At 38.2% G+C, this 24,461-nt stretch overlaps 1 protein-coding gene across 2 annotated transcripts in view; it reads right to left on the reverse strand.

Annotated features, from left to right (window-relative positions):
- Positions 1–24,461, reverse strand: part of LOC125227986 (adhesion G-protein coupled receptor G2-like) — a 50,635-nt gene that overhangs the window by 19,608 nt on the left and 6,566 nt on the right. The window lies entirely within an intron of this gene.

Genomic DNA, 24,461 nt, shown 5'->3' on the forward strand with positions numbered 1-24,461 from the left:
CATAAGTCGCTAACATAGGTTTTATTTGTAAATCGCTAACATAGGTCTGGCTGCTAACGCCGTGGCTTGCGTGCGCGACGGTCGCGCGATGGTCGCGCGACGGCGATGCGACGCATACGAAATCAAACCTTATCGATATGGAAGTAGACGATGCGATGACGATGAGACGTGACGGCGACGGTCGCGCGACCGTCGCCCACGCAAGACACGGCGTAACCCTTTGACCGACCTCTCGTAGAACAAAATTAGGGAGAAAAAAAAATATAGCGCTATTAAACCTTTAGCAATTTCCGACTTCATTAAACTCTGATTTTATTGTGTTGGTTGGCTTTCATCTGTTTTACCTACGTCATCTTTAGGCATAATTATTTTTCCAAATATGAATTTGAAGATATTGATATACGTACCTTCAAATTCGTCTTTGGCATCGCGTCGGTTCAGTATTTTTAGTATTGACCACGGGTGTTGACCGTACAAAGGATACGCATACTCGAAATGAGTGACAGACGGATACACAGTCGATAAAACGGGCTGCCGACGTAGCCGAATGGAAATCGTCGACGCCAGACGCCGCCGACAGAAATGCAGTCTGGCCGAAGTCTGGCTCTATCGCGCCAATGCGCAAGAGAGATAGAGATAGATAGCTACGAAACAGATATTATCGTGAGCGTTTGTGCATTTTGCTACGTACCCTCTGTTTACGAGTATCCCGGAGGCATGCTGTCAATCATCGGTTATTGGAAATGAACGTTTTTATTGAGCTGTTCTGGGTATTTGTTGACGTAGGAAAATTGTCGGAATCGATTAGGAAATGTGAAAGGAATGTGATATTGAAGAATAAGATAGATACTAATATACACCGAAACCGGATTTTATACCAAAAGTAGGTACATGTACATATAAATATAGCCTGTACATACAGGGTGTAAACCTAATACTCGCGTATAACCGCTCGTTGACGTTGCACTTACGCGGAATCGAACCGCGTCCATACATTTACTATGAATTGTGAATTCGGTTCGACGCGTCGCTAATGGACGCAGTTTCATAATAAATGCAGAAGGCGATTTTCATTAATGAGATTTGACTCGGCGAGCCTTGGACGACAGCCTTAATAAAATTGAAGTATTCTACAACCGGCCTAGGCAAAGTAGCTTCGGAGTGAACGCCGTGTCTTGCGTGGGCGACGATCGCGCGACGGTCGCGCGACCGTCGCCGTCGCATCTCATCGCATCGTCTACTTCCATATCGATAAGGTTTGATTTCGTATGCGTCGCATCGCCGTCGCGCGACCATCGCGCGACCGTCGCCCACGCAAGCCACGGCGTTAGCGATTAATAGCACGTTTGCCGACTCACCAACTAGTCAGTAACTTGCAGAGGTAAGTGCCCCGTACTGAAATTGTACAAGACAAAGCTTTTGTTGTTACGCAATTAGCACTACCCTGCCTAGACAGTGTTTGTCTTTGAAATTAAAGATGGAAAAAACGTTGATGGTTGTACCCAGTGGCCCAACTGGACTGGACTGAAAGGAAACTGTTGAAAGGTCAACTCAGATGCCAATCGCTTTCTTCTTTCTTTTTCATTAGCCTTAGCAAATCGTGTGTGCGTTTTTAAGACCGTTTTACGTGTTCTATAATTCCGGCACACTGAGTTTTGACAAAATATAAATTAAAGGATGACTCGCGCTATAACGGGACGTGACCGGGACTGGGCAACTGATGCTTCGTAGGTATTTTTTCTATGGAAAGCAATTTCATCACCGCAGTTTCTAAGTGGCCCGGACCAAAGCGAGTCTTCCTTAATGCAATTATAAAGAAGTTAAGATGAAATGATTAATCATGGCGTGATCAAACGCAATCGATCTGCAACGATCATCAACAGTCGCTACACTACACTACACTTACAGAACAATTACAGAGCTATTAAATTACACTGACTATTCACAGTTAAATATAGATGCAGCCAAAGTACCATAATATGTATACAGATGTAGTGCGAAAAGGGTTTCCTTCGGAAACGTTCGTATTTGTCATGCTAGTTCAATCAATGTCAGTACATCTTGTACTGAGACTGACTGAAATAGCATGACACGTTCGTACGTTTGCGTAACAATACGAAGGCAAATTTTTTCGCACTATTTCGTACACGATTTTATTGCTTATACGTTAAGGTTTTAGTTACATATATTTAGCCCTTTTTCCGCATCTATATTTATTACCTTGCCTGTACATAAATTGTACGTACTGCCACTGCCAGCCGGCGTATCATGCTTCCAATTTTATCACTTGTCCACGTGGACAAGACAACTGTCACTCTCACACTGACATACTTGCCAAAGCGTGACGGATGCTTTATCCACGTGGATAAACGATAAAATTGGAATCATAATACGCCGGCGAACAGTTAGTATTCATAAAAATATATGTTTTAGAGTACATATGGTGCTAATTTTCCACACTAGTATGCAAAGTAGTAATTTACTTGTTTATGTCGAAACGAAACTTCAAAGAGACATGTAGGTACCTACTGTAAATCGTCGTACACGTGCGAAGAGGGAATTCGTAACTCGTGTTGATTTAAAACACTCATATCGGACGTGTTTTAATTTACTCTATTCGTTTTGATTTCGTCTCGTTCTCCCATAAAGAAAATTTTGTGAAGGAACTCTTGACATGATGTAGGTAGATCTTTCAATCAATATTTTTTAACTGATTAAAATAGGGGTCCTAACTAAGACGACAATCGTTTGTAGAAAACTCTCTATCACTCTATAATTATCAGCGATATATAATATATGCATTATAGGGTTTTGTTTCGTTTCCTGCGGAAAAAATCTTAAAGTCTGTCGAAAAACAACTTTTAGTAATCAAATGCATGCAGTTAAAAATTAAAATAAATGACGAATTTATACCTAATTTGCTTCCGTTGTTTCGAAATAGACATATATTTTATTTCTCACGATAGTCATGAATGACAATAGAATTTTTAGCGTCAGATAAACCTTTCTTGTTCTCAGAGTCCTTACCTTCTGGTCCCGCTTAATATAAAAAGAAAAGAAACCATCGACACGAGAAGAAGAAGAAGAGTCCTAACCAATCGAGATATGATTAAGTTAAAATAACTGACACTATCATCGACTTTTGCACTTGTTGACTCACAAGCGATAACAAAACAAAAGACTGTTGAAATAATTTCACGCTCCGCCGATTGTCATTCGACATAAGTAAAGATTTCCCACAAAATATAAACAAGTTTCCTAACGTATAAAGCAAAAACATGTTATTAAACGATATTAGGCCGGCAACAGACAGTTTTAGGGACAAAATATAGGATAAATCCACATAAAAGTAACGTGAGTCACGACTTCATTGAGTGTTTATTTGAACTACAGCTGCAAATGAAAGGTTCTATGGATATATAGGGAAAGTAACACTTATTTAGAGATAGGGAACTTGCATCGTGAATAAATGGAACATGCCATAAAATCGTGACTCGCGTTACTCTTGCCGCGGGTTGACCCTATAAGCTAAAAAAAACAATGTCATTGTGCGGCATGTGAAACGCATTAAAGCAATAAGGCCAATAAATAAGTATAAGTATAGCGTGTTTGTGACAAATCTGTCATCCATCTATTGCATTCCCAGCACATTCCGAGAAGCGAGATCGTTCACATCATGACAAATGTGCTCTGTACTTCCGATCGTTTCTTATAAAACTTATGTCAAGGGGACAGGACTCAAATTCAGTTGTATAATCTTTTGGCTTCAAGAGAATATTGTGGAATGCATCAAAATACAGACAGTGATACTTTCACGCGTTGACAAATTATCTGCTCGTATAAATGTACCTTAGTACAGCGGGGCAAATCTCGACTGGGGGGCAAATGTAACTGGTCCATTTTTTCCATGTTTTACAATGTTTGCATTATTAAATAGAGTGTCCACCGGTTATATATAGTAGGCGGTTATACATATATTATATGGTATGCGTGTTCAGTGGATACATGTAGAACTCAACATCATAGGGTAATGGATTAGTTGCAATTCCCCCACTCGAGATTTACCCCGCTGTACCTTATAATATAACATGTTATAGGTACTTACCTTGTTAGTGTATAGTATGAATTTTTTCTGAGATGAACTTTTCGCTTTAGCCGTAATCTGTTAAACAAAGGCCTTTGTTCCTATTATTCCCGGCGGCTAGCTCCCGTTTACACAGCACGTGCTAAAGTCTCAGTGTAGTTAAAAAGCAACTATCATGATAGCAATAAGGTTCAAATTTATTAAACAGTTTGCAGTATGGAGGTAACTTTTTTTTAAGATGACAAAACGTGTTATCTCCGAAAGGTCTTTTTATGAATTTGAACCTTATTACTATCATGACAGTTGCTTTTTAACTACACTGAGACTATAGCACGTGCCGTTTAAACGGGAGCTAGCCGCCGTGAATAATAGAAACAAAGGCCTTTGTTTAACAGATTACGGCTAAAGCGAAAAGTTCATCTCAGAAAATTCACACTATACTAGAGCTCAGGGTACGTAGCCGAATGAACAAACTCTCACGATAATATCTGTTTTGTAGCTATATATCTCTATCGCTCTTGCGTACTGGCGCGACAGAGCCCGACTGCATTTTTGTCGGCATTTCGTGTCGACGATTGACATTTTCAAAAATCTGATATGAATCTGACATTAGCACCCACCGGGGTCTCTCATTCGATAATCTCTTACTAATTAAAACTATGAGTATATGAACAAAGTTTTCGCGGTCAAACTGAGAACCTATTTTTCTGAAGTCTGGTGAAAATTGGGTAAGCTCCAAATGTGCTTAGAAATCCCCATAGTAATTACAGATTTCCCCAATTTCTTGGCTAATTCCTGGCTAAGTCTGTTTCATTCCCGTACCTAAACCCCCCATATTGGTAACAGTTATTTAACACTTTCGAAACCGGGCTCTACGCGGCGCTACGACATTTTCGCTACATACGGGGAAACCCATGTAATCGGCTACGCTTCTACGAGCGGTGTACCCGACAGTCGGGTTCTTGGTAGCGAAAGTGTTAACTTACAGTGTAATTTGCTGATATTATATTGTATCAAAATTAGTTTATTGAACTCAAAATGTCGCTTCTCTTATTTGCCCGCGCGTGCTCGAGCAGCAATGCTATATAGTTACTCAACTGTGTCAATAGCCATGAGGTTAAAGATGACTTAACAGTTACTAAGTACCAGTGGCGGAGCGTCGATACAATTCGATTCCCAACGGGTTCCCTAATATTATCTAGTATCTGTAGAAGTCCATACAAAACAGATTCCAAAAACCCCTCCGGCTTTACCAACGAAAATTTTCACGCCCCGCCACTGCTAAGTACCACTTCAACACCATTTTATCTCTTTCGCGACTTCTATCGGCAAGGAACTATTATTACTCTACGGCAGAGCAAAGAGAGACAAAATCTCATATACCTAACAAAAATGTTAATAAAATCACAGCTAAGGTACCTACTGTTTTATCTTGTTGGGTGGACGACATTCGGAATATTGAGTGTTACTACTGGATGAGACTAGCTCAGGACCGGGACAAGTGGCTACAGGAGAGGCCTATACCTACTCAGCAATGGGCGATTAAAGGGCTGATATGTTCTATCTAGTAATTAATGAGGTTAAGGTTACCCAAGCTACCGTCGACCAAACTTGACATTGCCCTTGGTCGAAAAGCAAATATTTCACACGCAACAGCTAAAATCGCGGATTATCTTTAATATGCTCCTATTAAGTGTGTTACATTCATTTTGTTACAACTGCGCTGAATGAAAGCGAGAGCGTGGAAAAATCGTATAAATATTTTTGAAGTTTATTTCTTTGAACACTTCCGTTGTTTACCAGTTGCAACGCTTCGCCTTTTAATTTTATGTAGCCTGTAGATACAGGTACGTATACATGTATGAATACGCCACAGTATTTTATATTATCGGATTTAACATTCCGGATTATATTGCGCATTTTTGCAATTCTGCAATAGGTAAATGAGTTTTGATAGTGCCATCCAAATGGATTATTTAGCAGATAGAGAGGAACGGAAGCAAAAGACATGCCGCGCCAACCCCAAGTAATTGGGCTAAGGGCAAGCGAATGATGATTATAAGGTTTTTTTTTTCACAACTCCACCAAGCATCACCGACGACCATTGACGATCATTGACGACCGGTCTGGCGCAGTCGGTAGTGACCCTGCCTGCTACGCCGCGGTCCCGGGTTCGAATCCCGGTAAGGGCATTTATTTGTGTGTTGAACACAGATATTTGTTCCTGAGTCATGGATGTTTTCTACGTATATAAGTATTTATATATTATATATATCGTTGTCTGAGTACCCACAACACAAGCCTTCTTGAGCTTACCGTGGGCCTCAGTCAATCTGTGTAAAAATGTCCTATAATATTTATTTATTTATTTATTTATTTATCAACTATAAAAACCAAGAGGTTTTTATAGTTGATAAAGTGTTGTCCAACGCAATGTTATAAATAGACACTACCACAGATGTCATATATACCATAGATCAAGCAAACGTATCTACTTAGCGTGTCAAATGAACTCAGTGAAATCCACTGAGTTGTCCGTCTTTACTCGCAGCTTGCAGCTTTCGGGCGTCAATTTTTGTAAGTTGAAGTCAACCAAAACATAAAAAATGCCTCGTTACGTGATATTCAATTGCAACAACACAAAAATTATGAACAATCAAGAGCCTGAGACATATTTAAAATTACAGGCAAGAATCAACTTCAGTACAAAATTTGACACGCTCGGCCCCTATACAAATATATGAATTTGTTTCTTCTATCTAAATTAAGTTCTGTGGACACTACATTATACTTATGTGTACCCCCATACACGTCTCATACTCATTTTGTCATTGATTATCTATTCTACAGGGGCATAGCCTTTCTAGGCGCGTCGGCTGGGTGCAGCGAATGATAAACTCATCGCCAATTAGCTTCACCCACTCAGTTTTACGGTTATGCGTCTGCGTCACTATCTGTCGCATCTTATCAATGAGGATATCGTAGTCCGCCTTTATTGTTTGCTGTGACGTTGAGGCAACTTTCCAGTTCACGGAACAATGTGTTCCGGGTATTTGAGGAACGTACACGGAACCGTAAGGTATTATCAATATTTCGTCCCGTTTATGTTATGCCACTGTCACAGTATTCAAGGAGTCCCGGATTTTCCAGTACTACACTAAAATACCCAAACTATTAGCTATCCTATAAATATATCAGCCAGCTTCGTTTGACCACCGTGTTATTTGTAAAGTATGAGGGCTAAGTTATGACAACATGTACATATTAGCAATAAAATAACAAAAACCCAATTTAATTTTTTTTTATCCTATCGTTTTCGTATCAACATATAATTTTTAACGTCTATTAAAGTTCGAACCAAGCGGTAAGCAAGATTACAAATTCTACATAGCCTTTTACATAGACTACTTTATTCACAAGAAAACATTTTTAAGTACGAAAAATCACTCAATTTTTTTTTACAGGTATATCAACTCAATAAAATGTTCTAGATTGTAGTATGATTTCTCCTTCACTAAGCAAATTGTGGAATCACACTCACACATGCACATTTGCTGTACGACGATGATTCACTCCGCAGCGAAATTGTTTATCAAATAGGTAATTCAGTGTAAACAAGTTTATCAGGCTACCCCATGTTTGCTCTGAAGAGTCACGTTCTGTTGCTGACAACATGTAATGATAGTTGTTGATACATATACTATTGTGAAGGTCGTAGGTAAAAGGTAGTAGCTACTTGATGTTTTTTAGGTACATAAACATACTATGTATTGTACTTATACACCCTGAACTCCTCTTTAGCTTTAAGGGAAGGTTATTTAGATCAAATACAATTAATTTCTCTAAGAAATTAGCGTCTTAACTCTTACGGTTATCGAGTTATTTAAAAAATAAAGATAATTACTGAACACGTGTGCCTTTACCAATTCCTAGTGTTATTGTTATTTGTTTTGACATGTGCCGTTAATCACTTGACACTAACTTGAATGTTATTCTGAAGAGTCTCTCAGACTAATAAATTCATTTATTATGTATAAAAATTATGAAAAAAGCTTGTTTACAATGAGGAGGCACACTGACATTTTTATCCCGCATTGCAGTTTTGCCGTGAAAGACGGACAAACAAACAGACACACACTTTCCCATTTATAATATTAGTATGGATTGTATATTTTAAATGTTCTATATTAAACATCAAGATAAAGACTCAATCTTAAAAAGGCTTGATATTACTTTTTTATATGTAAGTATATGCAGCTTGTATAAAACATGAGCTATATCCTTTTTTAGTTGAGTATCTAGAAATACTTACATACTTTACAATAAGGTATAGCAATTTATATCCCTTCTTCATATTTATGTACCTGCATGTATATTTAAATAACCATAAATTTTAATAAAGGCAGCAAAAGGTTATCATTATCAAATTATTCAAATGTACACACCATGAGTAATCCTCAACTGACACCTACAATTAGTGTGACCTCAGTTGCTCAACGTACTATTATAGTACCTGTGCCCACTCTGTCTGTACTCTGTAGTGAGATGAATATGTATGGAAATGCTAAACGTTTAACCGATGGCGTCAACTCACGTAGAAACGAGTGTAGAGATAGTTGCTTAAATTAATACTAAACTTAAGACGCTGACAACACCCAATGGCCTTGATGCTAGCGTACACTGTCTATTCGCAGGGGAGTAAGTGAGAGCGCGATGTCACTAAAAGAGGGCGGCTTGATACAAAAAGTACGGAAAAATATTAAAATAAAATAGAAAGATGCATTATTTGTACAATATGCTTCGTTAGTGTTTTAGATATGTATATTTTTGTTATTGTAATTTTAATTAAAGACAACTAAGTGAATAATTGAACGACATAGAACCGTTTAATGACGAACTCGAGACCAATCTTTGCAATTTTTTTCTATCGAGCCGATTTCAGTAAGTCGTATATCGAGTACGGCTATGTTCGTTGACATATAATGAATAATGACATATAATTTACTTGCCTTACTAAAACTAACAGTTTGTCTTAAAAAACTGCGCAAGTAACATCAATTTTGCGCAATTGGGTTTTGTCAGCCCCTTTAAAGCTAATATCTAAAATACGTCCTTGAGGCATTGGACCAAGGATTCCTCGCACAACGTATTATTGTGCGAGGAAGTCGCCAGCTCTTCGGTCACTATTATCCGATTGAATAGTTAAGCTAGCTTTGTAGACAATTTAGTTCTATTTAGGATTGAATTATGTACATAAATGACTTACTTAGGTGTATGAATATGGAATACACTCTGACTTGACACGTGACGGAGCTTCTTTATTCTTCAATCAATATTCATAGTATTCAATGTAATTGTATGTAGCACGTGAAGACATACGTAATAAACCATAATGTACCTAAATAAACCAATAAACTAAACAGCAATACAAAAATTATATAAGTGGCAGCCGCTTCACGTTGCTACCGGTATGTATAGTCCCTTATGGTTTTCTTTTTAAATTGCTAAACAACATGATACCAACTATACACAAATACACATTGTGTACATTTTCAGAACGCAAGTTTCTTCAGTTGAATTTTATTATTTGCGAACACTTTAATCTAAGTGCGTTTTCACATTATCCGATCCGATATCGGATGTCGGAAGGATTTCAAAGGCAAAAATTAAAGATGGCGGCTTAAATGTATGGGATATAGGTCCTACATCCGATATCGGATCGGATAATGTGAAAGCGCACTTGGACATAATTTAACACAAGTACTCGTAGGTAAGGCATGTATGTACCTAAATGCAAGTTAATCCGTTTGAGATCGACGGTCGATAAGACGACCTAACCGTGTTTTCACGCTCGATCTACTGTGATTGCTATAGTAATCGAAACAAAATAAAAACATTGGCCGCGTTATTGGTTTTTATCTAAAAAGAAAATTATAGCTACATAACCAAACAATAGACCAACTCTAAGCCTGATTATTTTTAGTAATCTAATAAGGAAATATTAACATAACAATTAAGTAAATTATCTAAACGATTATAAAGAGGCCTATGTTATCGATGTAGGGAACAAATCAAATTATTTTATTAAATATTTTTTGATTTGTTCCCTACATACATGGCAGCACCATCTCTCTCGCTATATCGTAATCCTGTAAAAGGATTCATATAGGAGGTGCAAGCACAAATTGCTCGCCCTTAGAGTTGGTCAAAGGCGCTTAGCCTTCAGAGATAACATACACTCAGCCATACACTAGAGAAATTTCGACGGGTACCTCGGCGGTCGGGGTGGTGTAGCGGTTTATCACGTCAGACGCGTTAGCTGGAGACCCGGGTTCGATTCCCGGCCTCGCCACCACTGGGCTTGATCGTTTTTCTTTAGTGTGTGGTATCTATTTCAGTTTATGAGCCTAAGTTATGTTCGTCGGAACGAAACCCCTCTTTCCTGGTCCAAAAGTACCAATAATGCTAAGAATCATTGCCGCGTTGCACCGCAAGCAATATTTGCTGTAATAAGTAAGAGCCGGAACGGGGAAAATTTGGCCACTTAGCCACGCCTAGGTACGCTTTAAACAATCGTATTATAAAAATAACGTCTAATAATCACGGAAACTACTTCAAAGACCACTCAATTATCAGAATCACAAAGCAATCGTGTTGAAACATAGGAAGTGCATTTTCAGTCACACTTTGTTAAGTTGAAACATAGTTTGATAGTGATACCTAAATACATAGTTCAATGGTAGTTTCATAACATACAATGCGCTAACTATACCACAACAATGTTTTGTTGTGGTATAGTTAGCGCATTGTATGTTATCGGAAACTACCATTGCACACTATGTATTTAGGTATCACTATCAAACTGTGCAAGTACGCACGCGCGCAGTAGGTACCACATCAAATTCAAATTCAAAATATTCTTTATTCAAATAGCCTTACGCCGTCGCGTCTCATACTTCCATATCGATAAGGTTTGATTTCGTATGCGTCGCATCGCCGTCGCGCGACCATCGCGCGACTGTCGCCCACGCAAGCCACGGTGTTATATTATAATAAAACACTTTTAAACAATCAATGTACAATTATCATCTTATTCTAATATAGGAGCAATTTATTAGTGCATCATTTAGACATGCATATTTCGAATTTAAATAGAATTGTTATACAAGGGGGCAAAGTTGTATTTTAACGCCGAGTGTGGAATTGAAAAACGAGCAAGTGAAAGGATTCTATAGTTGAACCACGAGCGAAGCGAGTGGTTCGAGAATAGAATCCTGAACTTGGCGAATTTTTCAACACACGAGAAGTAAAAAATACATTTGCACCCATGTGTAACACAAAACTCATCCAATCAGAGCGCAATAGTATCTACAGATGTAGTGCGAAAAGGATTTCCTTCGTGTTTTTCCGGAGACGTTCGTATTTGTCATGCTAGTTCAGACAATATCAGTACGTCTTGTACTGAGACTGACTGAAATAGCATGACACGTTCGTACGTGTCCGTAACAATACGAAGGCAAAGTTTTTGGCACTACATCTGTAACTTGCTTTCTAAAAATCCTCTGACAAAACATAGAAGACATTAGGTACGTAGCGAAGTACTTTGGTAGGTATACCTAAGGTAGGTAAGGTTGGTAGGTACCTGTAAAACGAAAGTGACACAATAGAGAACTTGACTGTAGTTAAAATAAAATATTTTATACCATGCACGAAATAAAGCATCAGATAATTATACGAAAAACATGGACAGAAGTTATTTTTAAATCCAATTTCTATTTAATAAGTCAGGTAGAAATATATAAAGTAACTCAGTTGACCGTGACGTCACTCAATTCGTTTTCATATAAATTCCATATTAGCAAGTCGTTCGAATTCGTTTTGACAGTTCTTAAAAAGAAGCTGATTTGACTAGGAGGCAAGTAGCCTATTCTAAGTCTTGTTCAAAAATGCTATATGCCATGTAATATCGCCTCGCATATTTTACCTTAACTAAGTAATTGAACCGTACACGCTATATATTGCAATAAACAGGATGTTAAAGAGATTCCATCGGACAATGCTCCGGCTTTGCCTTGTTTGGTGCTAAGCGATCGTGAGTTTCATAAGATATCCAGTAATTCTACTTGATTGATAATATAATAAAATACATTAAACGTAGGTACAGTATACTAGTACATCTATCGGCTGGTATAAAAATGCTTATAAGATGTCACAGACATAAAAAAGTTAGAATTACGTCTATTCTTTATTGCTGAGTTGTGACACTTTCTGACGAAAGAGCTAAAGTTTGCTCCTAGAGTTTCTACGCCAAAAGGTACAAAAAGGTATTCAAAAAAGTTAGAATTACGTCTATTCTTTCTTAGGACACTTTCTGACGAAAGAGCTAAAGTTTGCTCCAAAAATGATTTGTATCTTCTATAGTTTGCGAAATCTCCGCTTTCAAAAGTTTGTATCCTCGTAAGGCCCAATGTACATTACAATGTACATAGTTGTTGCAATCTAATTTGAATCTTTCAAGAACTGAATAAAGTAGAATTTCTATTGTTACATTGATTTTTGAAACAAACTAAAATCTCACCAATTTATTTATAGAATAAGGTTCAAATCAAATTTAAAATGGGAAAACTACACTCTCATAAAATCCCCCATAAATCTCCTTTGATGAGGAATTTATTAATCAAAATGTGTCCGCATATAAATAAATTGCATAAGGACGTTTACAATAAAGATATAAAGGAAAAACCACAAAGTAATTTATATCTAGTCTAGCCAATACTACATACATGATGCCAATGTCATTATATTACCAGAGACCAATAGTTGTTAAGACAACAGCTGGCGAATTTATGTGTATAAAATTGCCGTGCAGACAGTCATTGAAGTTGGTATCCTCGTCCAATTTTTCTGGTTATTGAATTTGGAACGTCCTTTTACTTCTATAAGAATCAAACCTCGAATATAATATGTACAAGTACGCCTACGAGAGTATAGGTATTTACATAGGTATGTTAATAATGCATTTATAGACGGTAAAAAAGGCGCGCAATAAATTATTTTTTGTGTTTAAAATAATTGACGATTTGACAGTTCGCGCACTTGTAATACAAGGCTTGTACGATTTTTAATAAATATATATTATTAGGATAACTTGAGAAACGGGAATATTTTTAAAATTTTCTCACATCTTTTTCACTAAGAGTGTCAAAGTACACACACAGGTGTGCACACTTTCATGCTAGCCCGTGGACTAAGAGTTAGCTTTTTAAAGCTATGTCTACAGATAAATTCGTGTGAAAAAAAACTATAGTGCATTCCTGTGAAAACCATAGGTCAAGATCGTTATTTCGCACCGACAGAGCAGGCCTCAAAATGTGGTACAGGAGTAGGTCAGTATTTTAAGTCATACTCAACGCAGCCATCCGTCAAAAAGGTCATATCGTTGATTAAGATTAATCGCCTCTGCAATTATGTATTTGTATAGGTTGGTAATTGTTCAAATTGGTATTGTATTACAGATGTTATGATAAGTCCGTTACTTATACTTATAAGAAAACTAGCTTTTGCCCGCGGCTTCGCTCGCGTTAAATTCGAAAATTGCGGAATGTTCCATACAAACTTCCACCCCCCTTATAGGGAAGTGGGGGTTAGAAAGAGACAAAAAGTAGCCTATGTCACTCTCCATCCCTTCAACTATCTCCACTTAAAACATCAAGTCAATTCGTCGCTCCGTTTTGCCGTGAAAGACGGACAAACAAACAGACACACACACTTTCCCATTTATAATATTAGTATAGATGTATAAATTCCGCACCCAGTTCAGTTTCTAGGACAAAAAGCTATGTGAACCAATACATTCACAATCTAATCGAAATACGTCATTAGATTCGCATAAACCGGCTTGTTGATAAACCGCTGAACAGTAAAATTTTATAGTTTAAACGACATTGGTTTTTCTCGATCTTTTTCTGTGGTTACGCTTCGTAAATTCATTGATAGAAGGTTAAATAGTCACTACTTAAAGCGATACCTACTGAATGTTAAAATGAAATTTTAACATTCAGTAGGTATAAAATTAGAATTTCGTGACTGTACATTTAGTACCTAATCCATACTAATATTATAAATGGGAAAGTGTGTGTGTCTGTTTGTTTGTCCGTCTTTCACGACAAATTGACGTGAAATTTTAAGTGGAGATAGTCGAAGGGATGGAGAGTGAAATAGGCTATTTTTTTTTCTCTTTTTAAAGCTAGTATATAGTAATATAACAAAGATTTCACATTAATACTTCCATTCATAAAAATGCCGAGCAAACATGCGCAACGAAAAATTCCCACAATTTGACACCAATGTACTACTGTGACTACCATGACTTTTAAATAGCTAAATCGATAGCATAATCATTACGGATTTATATTCATTGTATGGCTAAAGTAAAGAACATGTCCAACCGTTTACTTACTAGAACCAAAAATTAAAGTACTTACCTAAATATCAAAAACTAATGTTTTGCCGCACTTGACAACTTCGAGCTTCGTACGCCCGTTAGGCAGACAGACAGACACGTCAAACTTATAGCACCCCGTTCTGCGTCGGGGGTTAAAAGGATACGGTAGCGAAAATGCTAAAATGGAAAGGAGCCCCCCTTTCAAGTTGGGAATTTTAGTTAAATATACAAGTGCTGTTAACTAGATTTATCGAAAAAAAAATGTCCATTAAGAACAACTCAGTCAAAAGATATTTCAAAAAAATCTTTAAAATCGAGGTTCCGCTCTCGACTCTTTCCTCCTTCAAAACTTAATCAATCGGAACGAAATTTGAGAATCTGAATAACAATGAAATTATCTATGTCGGACCGTTTAGTTTTTTTGGTTAATTGTTACCAATCTTCAGTATCACACCTTTTTTTGCGCCACAATGAAAAAGGCCGTTTTTGGAAATTTTTTATTGGCTCTATAATCTTTAAAAAGCAGAATATCAAAAAAATCAAAACGGTCCGACACAGATAAAAATAATAACAATCTGTGTTGAAAAAAATCATTGCTCTATCTTCAAAAACCAGGGAGGAAATAGTCGAGAGCGTTTGTATGGAGAATTGACCCCTACCGTATCGTCTTAATAAGAGACGCGATGATAACGCGAGCTCGCTCTCTCTTTTATGTATACGGGAGTCAGCTCAGCGTTTACTCGCTTTTGGTGGGCATGTGGCCTATCCATATTAGTGGTAACACAACACAACAGTTTGTTGCTATAGGTTCCTACTGTTCCTATCAAGTCTAGATCGTTCTCAGAATTCACGGAATTCCTAGCAAATCGCTTTGTAACAATCGCGTTGTCAATGGAGCAAGAAATCATTGTCTGGCATTGTCCACTCATAATTATAGATTAGCGACGTGGAAGCAAAAACTTCAATTTTGCAACTAATTGAACTTTGTACTATTTTAATTGTATGTCTGTGAATGGATTCTTTTGAAAGTCAGAATGTTAACAGCTAGTGGCGATGGAGTATTCCCACGGGTATAGGATGTCCTTTCTTCCAATGAGTTCTTTTTACATTATCTTTTAAGATATCTTTGTATGAGTATACGGACTTTCCCATTGCTACCTACACAATGTTGGACCAGCAATATTGAATCTACGTTAGGTCTCCAAAAGTGTTACTTATTCCATCTTTCCATATCATCTTCAATCTACGAGTATCCTCTAATATTGCTAATGCTTGCAACCAGCATTATATTTGGCAAAATGGCAAATGGCAATAACGGCAAATGTGACGACATTTATCAGATTGGTATTTGTCGGCTTGTATATAGGTAAGTAGATTGTTATCAGTGTACTTGTCTGGAGTGACTTAATAAGTGCTCCGAACAAAAGTTTGTCGACTGAGCAGCTTAGGGATTATTTCGATCTTTCAAAAACACTTTTTTTTCATGGAAAATGCTTGACTTAAAACTCTTAATCTCGGAAAATAGACAGAATCATGTTACACGTAAAACATAAGTATCATACGACACAGAACCATAACAATTACTCGCATGTAACATTTATTTACGCCACGGAGAAACGGTAACAAAATGTAGACAATTGGAGTTAATGTAAGTATAATTGGCTTAATTTGTTCCAATTTGCAATAAGCCGTTACTGATAAGTGTTTTTCTTACGCTTTATATTTATAAATAAACACACAATTTATCGATATAAGTCGATTAGGTATATCGATGTCTATTTTTTGCATAAGTAGTTGTTTAGCTCTTCGTGCTTTATGTTGATACCAAAGCAAGCAAAGCATATTCCTAATAAAACAACGAGCACAGTGAGTGGTTTAACAAATAAGATATAAATATCAACGATCCTAAATCATATGATTTTAAAACGACCATATTGAAAACCTCCATCACATGTATATTCTTCAAGTTTCTATTATATTTCATGGGAAGTCTGACAAAAATTTCCAGACACTTCTCCACAGAGCGGAATTTGGAAAGATAGACGATTCAATATATCTCCTATAATTACACCGCTCATAATGACTGTCTTGTATTGACGGAGCATAGACTTTTTGCTTTTACGCCAGTCACGCGTGAACATAAATATGCATTTGCTTTTACTTTGTGTCTGGAATTCGTTGGAATTTCAGTGTGGGAATTCATTAAATGGGTAACTCTGGTGTGAATTTCTGTTTTTACTGCGATTTTCTAGTTCACTTGATAATTTTGTTAGCACGCATGCGTCCGAATTGACTTCCCGAATACGAATGTATGTAATGTTGTTATATTTGTCTGAGTTCATTTATCTCTTTGGTGTTTTCCTAGGTCAGTCAACAATTATCTTTTTAGTAACTAACAGTAAAATTTTGAAAAGACATTATACTCTTTTCTTCTTAGGTACAATTCAATTCAGTTTCAATCGGGACTAAGGTTTTAGGATCTCATCCACATGGAATCCTGTCATTAATAAGTATAAGCGGAAAATAATATCGACAGTCGTTAAATCGAATATCGTCAGTGTTGTGTGTCGACAGAGTAACATCCCTAGTGCGCAAACAGTTCAAGTTGATAATCAAAACCGAGTGCGGGTAGTTCGAAAAACTCGCGCGGCTGTCAGAAGGTGTTGATGTCATTTCAAGCCAGTCTTCTCCGAGACCACGGGGACAACGCCGTCCCCGAAACGTTGGAGGTCAGTTTAATATGTAGTCATACGCGATTAAGTCCCGATTTTAAATATATATATGTTATACAAAACATCCGCCAGCTACGTTTACCTTCAAAGCTCCCTTGGAGTCTGGTTTTTGCTAAAATGTGAATAAAATCCCGCCTTATCACCTTATTGGCGGGTTGCCCACGCGCATCAGAAAGCTATAAACATCAAACCCACCATCGATTTTTGTGGCCTGATTGGTATTTATTTCCCTGAAAATAAAAGCATTCTTCGAAAACAACTTCCGCGGATCAAGCTAGGAACATACTACGCGGACGTCCGTCGTAAAACGACCGCGACCTATCAGTGTGCACGGAACAAAACATCCAGAGAGCCAGATTTCGATCGGACGTCCGTGCGCTCAAGGCCACGTCCGCGTCCGTCGACCGATAGTTTGCACGGTTATGTGTATTTCCATTGTCCAGATTCCCGTCCGCGGTCGATTCACGACGGACGTCCGCGTAGTGTGTTCCTAGCTTCATGCGCGTAATTCTGATATTAAGTAGGTCGTGTAGCAGAGGAGACGAAAAAAGTATGATAAAAATTTACTTATGTGCATCAAATGTAAGTAGGAATGTAGTGCAAAATGTTTTTCTTTCATATTTTCACGGAAATCAACCAACGTGTCATGCTATTTCAGTTAGTCACAGTACAACGAGTACTTACGTTGACCGAACAGGGTGGCTAGCCGAATGACACAATCGCTCACGAAACGCTCACGAAACGAAGCGCTAGTAGATATCTATCTCTATCGCGCTTGCGTATTGGCGCGACAGAGCCAGCGGCGTATCGCTTTCGTTTGGCGTCGGAGAAATGCCATTCGGCTACGGGGCCTGGTACTTAACTACGACAAATAGGAACGTTTTCGAGAACCTCTAAAATGGAAAATGATTATGCACTATACTTACATGTGTATTGACTTCGTAGTTCATATTTAGTGTTGTCGACAGTTGACATTACACTCAATTGATTCTTGATTATAATAAATACTAGCTTTTGCCCGCGGCTTCGCTCGCGTTAGAAAGAGACAAAAAGTAGCCTATGTCACTCTCCATCCCTTCAACTATCTCCACTTAAAAAAACACGTCACTTTGTCGCTCCGTTTTGCCGTGAAAGACGGACAAACAAACAGACACACACACTTTCCCATTTATAATATTAGTATGAATATGAATATTTAAAATAAAAAAAACAATTTACAATATGTACCAATACGGTTTCGATTCTTATGACAATAGCAAGAAAACTTTGTTATATTACTTGGACCGTATTTTAAATACGGTATTTATATATTTAGCGGTTATTAGATATAGGTCTCTCAAGTGTTCTCAAGAGCTATGCTTACTTAAGTTATGTTTCAAGTGTTTTCTAAAAGCCGCGTATAAGCGTTTCAATTACGTATATGTCTTAACTATGTACATCATATTACATGTGTAGGTACTCTTGCACATTTATGTTATGAATATCAATTGGAAAATACATTTAAAAAAATTGGCACGAAAATTGGAATTTTGTGCATTTTTCTACTAAAAAATTGGGTGTGATACCTAAGTACAAAATATTTTAGTGCAGTAAATAAGTAGGTAAATACGTGACTAAAATAATAAATAATGTATAGCTTTCAATGATTATTTTCTGTTAATTTAGCCAAGGATAATGTATATAGGATTTACAGTCTCCGTACTAAGAATCGTACCTCATTTTATTAGCGCCCACGAAATGGTCGCGCTTCATCAGCGTAATGCGTATTAAATACTATCATAACTACACTGATAATGCCAACAATTTTTTTTTTTTTTTTTTCAAAATGTGTATTGACGTGATATCATTATATTAAACTAAAGAAGCATGTCATTTATTGTTTTAAAAAAAAACACGCAAAAATATTTTGGGAAAATATGATTTTGGCCACTGCCAGGCTGCGAAACAGCGCCATCAAGCCTCATAACTTGCATTTTAATTCAGCATCTATATTTTCACAAAATGCCAATATTTTGTCACTAACACTAACATCAATAATATAGTTACCTACACTGCTGCGTTACTCAGATATATATTCCGTATCATTCCGTCGGCGGTTGCGTTTCTCGCCAACAATAACAAAGTCGGCAATGGCGCCTCTGATCTCTTCGTATTACACGGAAGTGCGGAAAAAAGAAAGGTCGAATCGAGTTTTTCAATACATGTGGCCCTCTGAAGTTTCGACACGACTAGACAAGAAATTAAATGAATGAAAAAAATTATCGCTTTGCACTCGTTCTCGAAATAGTACTTTACAACTCGTGTCGATTACAACACTCCCTTCGGTCATTTATCGCCACTCGTTTCGAACTTCCTTTTTTTCATTTTGCATTTATATCGTACGACGTTTTTCAGTACAGATGGCCATCCGAAGTTTCGACCTGATATAATGAACCACTTCTTGCACTTAGTGCGAAAAAAACACCACCTGTACTGAAAAGTCATTACGATTTCGAAACGAGTGGCGATAAATTAAAACACGACCGAAGGGAGTGTTTTAAATCGACACGAGTTACGAATTTCCTTTTCGCATATGTATCGTACGACGTTTTTCAGTACAGATGAGCCTCCGAAGTTTCGACCTGGCATATAATGAACCACTTCTCGCACTAGTGCGTAAAAAAAACACCATCTGTACTGAAAAGTCTATTTTCTGATCTACAAAATATTTGTTACGAAATTATTTTTGATACCTTAAATTACCTGCACGGGAAGCATGGTCGCGCGATAGACGATAAAATATCAGGCCGTCCCTATCGCACTTACAAATAGTGCGATAGGGACGGCCTGCTATTTTATCGTCTATCGCGCGACCATGCTTCCCGTGCTGAATACTAATATATCGATTTATTATGAGTAAAGGTTTTAAATTATACTGTTTTCACTCATATATACTACCTATAGTACAATCAACAACACAGCTGTGAATACAAAGAGCTATAAATATGTATACATATTTCTGTCCTAAAGTTTTGTATACATATTTTTGCCACTTTGTCTCTATTTACAGCTGTACCTATATGAAAAGTAAATATCTACCTATACACGTATTTGTGAGCCAATAAAGTAATACATAGTATAGGAAGTATGTTTCCTAAACCAGAACTAACCTGGGAAACTCTTAAATTTAATTTAACTTTTTTTCCATTGTTAACTCTATCTTTTTATGTAATCGCTCCGGGAAGTAAAACCTCGGATTTACGATAGTATGCCAGCAAATGGCTATGAACAGCTATTTATTATCCATTTTTCCATGGCATTTTTTTTTATTTGATTTTATCGTTAAATAGCTCTGTTACGCTGTCGTAAATCATTATATCGTATGTAACTAAAATAGTGCATTACGATACAAGTGCAGAAAATAGGAAGTTTGAAACGAGTGGCGAATTGGCGATATAGTAAAACACGACTGAAAGGGAGTTACGAGATTCCTCTTCGCACGTGCATCGTAGGACGGTTTTCATTACACGCACTGGCGCGATAAAATATAAATAACACTACCTATATATGTCACATCTTTACAAACAGTTATTTAATTTGGGTTTCACCGGAAAGAGATTGTTTTCTTAGTGACGTTGACTATAAAATTAATTTTGATAACAAAACAGATAAGAGACAATTTAAACTTAGTCTAATTATCAGCATACATTATTGATGATGATGATGCGAGGTATCTGTTGATTTTTATATCAAGCGATTTTTATTTATACTGTTGTTAAACAAAAGAAAATACCTATTTAGTTGTTACATGAGCAAAAAAACAAAACAATTACATATATAATATATAAACTTAAACTAAACAATTTAATATACCTCTATAACTTAAAATCACACAAATTAATATACATATAATTTAGGAGGTGATAGTGCCCAGTAGGCTGGCAGCGTTGCCTTTTTGAATGGCCAAACTTATTCGCTGGCCATAGTAGCTGCCAGCCCTCTGGTCACCGGAATTATACTTATTTTCAGATAACATTAGATACTAAAGTACTTACTATGGATGCTAATAGGTACGGATGTCAATATCTATCGACCGCCCAAATGGCACAAGGTACAAGTGTAGGTAAAGCCTGTCGGCGCAGCCGAATGGCAAATCGTCGACGCCAGACGCCGACAGAAATGCAGTCTGAGGCAGCGTCCCCACTTAGGCGTCGTGTGTCTCGCGGCGCGCAACGGACGTCTCCGCCACGCCTGAATGTAATTCAAAAAACGTCTCCTCAGTACATTTTGTATAGGAAGGACATTACGATTACATTCAAGCGGCGTGGCGGAGACGTCCGTTGCGCGCCGCAAGACATGCGTCTTATGAATGTGGATGGTCCCTGACTATGTCGCGCCAATACGCAGTAGGCCTAGCACATGATGGCCTCGAGAGTATGTCGCCGCGAGATAGATGACACGTCTTCTTCTAACTGTATTAATGACATAAGGATGGGTAGTCTATCTCGCGGCGACATACTCTCGCGGCAATCATGTGCTAACCCTGCAGGAGCGATAGAGATAGATAAATAGCTACGAAACAGATATTGTCGTGAGCGTTTGTCCATTCGGCCACGTACCGGTGACAGTTCAATATACTTACATAGTATGAAGAAAATAGTTCTAATGAAATTCCGCAACATGGCGGCGCGTAGTCATATATTTCTGGTTTATATTTTTTTTTTTTTTTAAAGTTTCGTTGCAATAAAATTTTATAAAATTACAAAATTCAAAAGCAAACAAATGACAAAACGAAATAAACCAGTGGAAAATCTTATCCAAAATAGATCTTTACATTTAACATGAGCGTGTCGTAAAACGAGGAAGGTCGCAGTATATTTATACATTGTACCTACTTCCTTCCTAAATTTAATTAATTAACTATTGTTTCCCACATCAACATTCCCAGCGCTAATAAAATCCCACTAAGTACAGTCATTCACATTTACATAAAGCACCGGTACACGGAAGACTTATATTATTGACCGGGATATAGCGTGATTACCTTTTTGATTTTTGTCTAGGTCCGGAGTCCGGATATTTCGACGCAATTGCATCATGAACACGGAAAATAATCCCGGTCAATATAACGCCGTGTCTTGCGTGGGCGACGGTCGCGCGACCGTCGCCGTCGCGTCTCATACTTCCATATCGATAAGGTTTGAATTCATATGCGTCGCATCGCCGTCGCGCGACTATCGCGCGACCGTCGCCCACGCAAGCCACGGTGTAAGTCTAATGAAACTAACCATGAATCATTCAAAGCTCTCACCGATACACAGATAACAAAAAGACGTAAGGTCAAACTATTTTAAAGGTATCCGGCTCGAAGGACCAGAAAATGTGACCTAAAGCCAAAAAGATGTGCGTGGACTGTAGATAAGTAGAATCATTTTATTACGAAGAAATACTGTACTGTACTACCGCATAGGAACTACATAGGTGGGCTGGGCGAGCTTACCGGGTGCTTAGACGGTACCTGCTGTTGGCAGAGACCTCTGCATCGGTACTATCAGTAGTTCTTCTGGTTTACTCTTGCTATTCAATGATAATTTTCGGCTGTTTCTCGTATCACTTGTATAGTTTTTTGATGACACTGAAGTTTTGACGTTTTGACATTTCTATAATAAGTTTTACTAGCAGGCCAGTAGCCGCGTTAGTACTAATGAGGTACCTAATACAGTTTTACTAAGGAAAAATAGGTTATATACTAAACAGAGAGATATCCAAAAAATGAATAGATTAGAAAAACGTTCTGATGTCATTCTACGTTTAAATTAGCGTATTTCGCAGTTATTGCTTTGAACTGTACAACATCACGGCCACGTGAGGAAATTAAGATTTTTTACCGAGATTAACAAACCGCGACTGCTAAAGATACTATTTTATAATTTTAGCCCCTTCCATTGGGGTCCTGGAGGCTGTGCACTGTACCGAGGCCAAGAATGTTTGGCAGCTAACATGCCCCAACACAGACCCGCCTGTCAACCCATGTTCGCAGAGGCAATGGGACGAACCTCTCTGTCGTCTAACAAGGGACCGCCTTCTAGAGACGGCTCTTGATTCGACAGATCGGGCTCGCCTCCTCGCTACTGCGGAATGGGAGTCGGGTCTGTGGCTGCAGACACTACCATCCATCACAATAGCTGCTGCTGCAATTGCTGGACAATACCACATTCCGGTTGGCTACCTGCCTCAGAATAGGGGCATCAAACAAATGTGCCCCATCGGTGTCAGTGCGGAGTTATGGTGGATAATCTTGGCCACCACGGCCTTTCATGCAGCCGAAGTGCTGGGAGAATTCCTCGCCACGCCAGCCTCAACGATGTCATCCGGAGGGCCCTTGTTAGTGCAAAAGTGCCGGCCGTCCTCGAACCCAATGGACTGGCCAGGGTTGACGGCAAGAGGCCTGACGGAATGACGCTGGTGCCTTGGAGTATGGGTCGGCCGCTTGTCTGGGATGCTACTTGTGTAGATACCCTGGCGCCGTCCCATGATCCAGGCACCAAAGTTGGTGCTGGGGCGGCTGCATCATTGGCTGAAGACCTCAAGCGTCGCAAGTATGTCACCCTCGGCAGTAGTTACATATTTGCGGCGTTTGGGGTCGAAACCATGGGGCCGTGGGGGCCAAGTGCGCGTTGCCTCTACAAGGAGCTATCTAAGCGCCTTATAGACGCTTCTGGTGACCAGAGGGCTGGTCAATACCTTGCTCAGCGGATCAGCATTGCTATCCAGCGGGGCAATGCGGCCAGCCTTCTGGGCACCTTACCCGACGAGCAAGACCTGGGCCAAATATTTTATTTATAAGTTTTATTGTAAGTTTTAATTTAAGTATTTATTGTATTATTTTTATGTTGTTTATAAATAAATAAACTGCACCTAAAGATACTCCGTTTTCATTTTAATACAAAAAAAATGACCACATGTCGCAGTTTATTATTATATTTTCTAACTGATTTGTTCTAACTGAATTTTGTTCGTTTCAATGTAACTCTGTGAAATTGACATAGACGCAAAACTTAACTGGGGCCCAGTACATACAGGGTGAGTCATGAGTCGTGAGCAGGAGTGAACAGGATACTGGGGAGGGTCACACTGAGCAACTTTCATAATGCGGCAACACTGAATTGTTTTTTTTTCTTTGCTAGCTGTTCACTCCTGCTCACGACTGTATAATAAAGAG

This window comes from Leguminivora glycinivorella, chromosome 7 (genome assembly GCF_023078275.1).
Source record: "Leguminivora glycinivorella isolate SPB_JAAS2020 chromosome 7, LegGlyc_1.1, whole genome shotgun sequence".
Classification (NCBI taxonomy): Eukaryota; Metazoa; Arthropoda; class Insecta; order Lepidoptera; family Tortricidae; genus Leguminivora; species Leguminivora glycinivorella.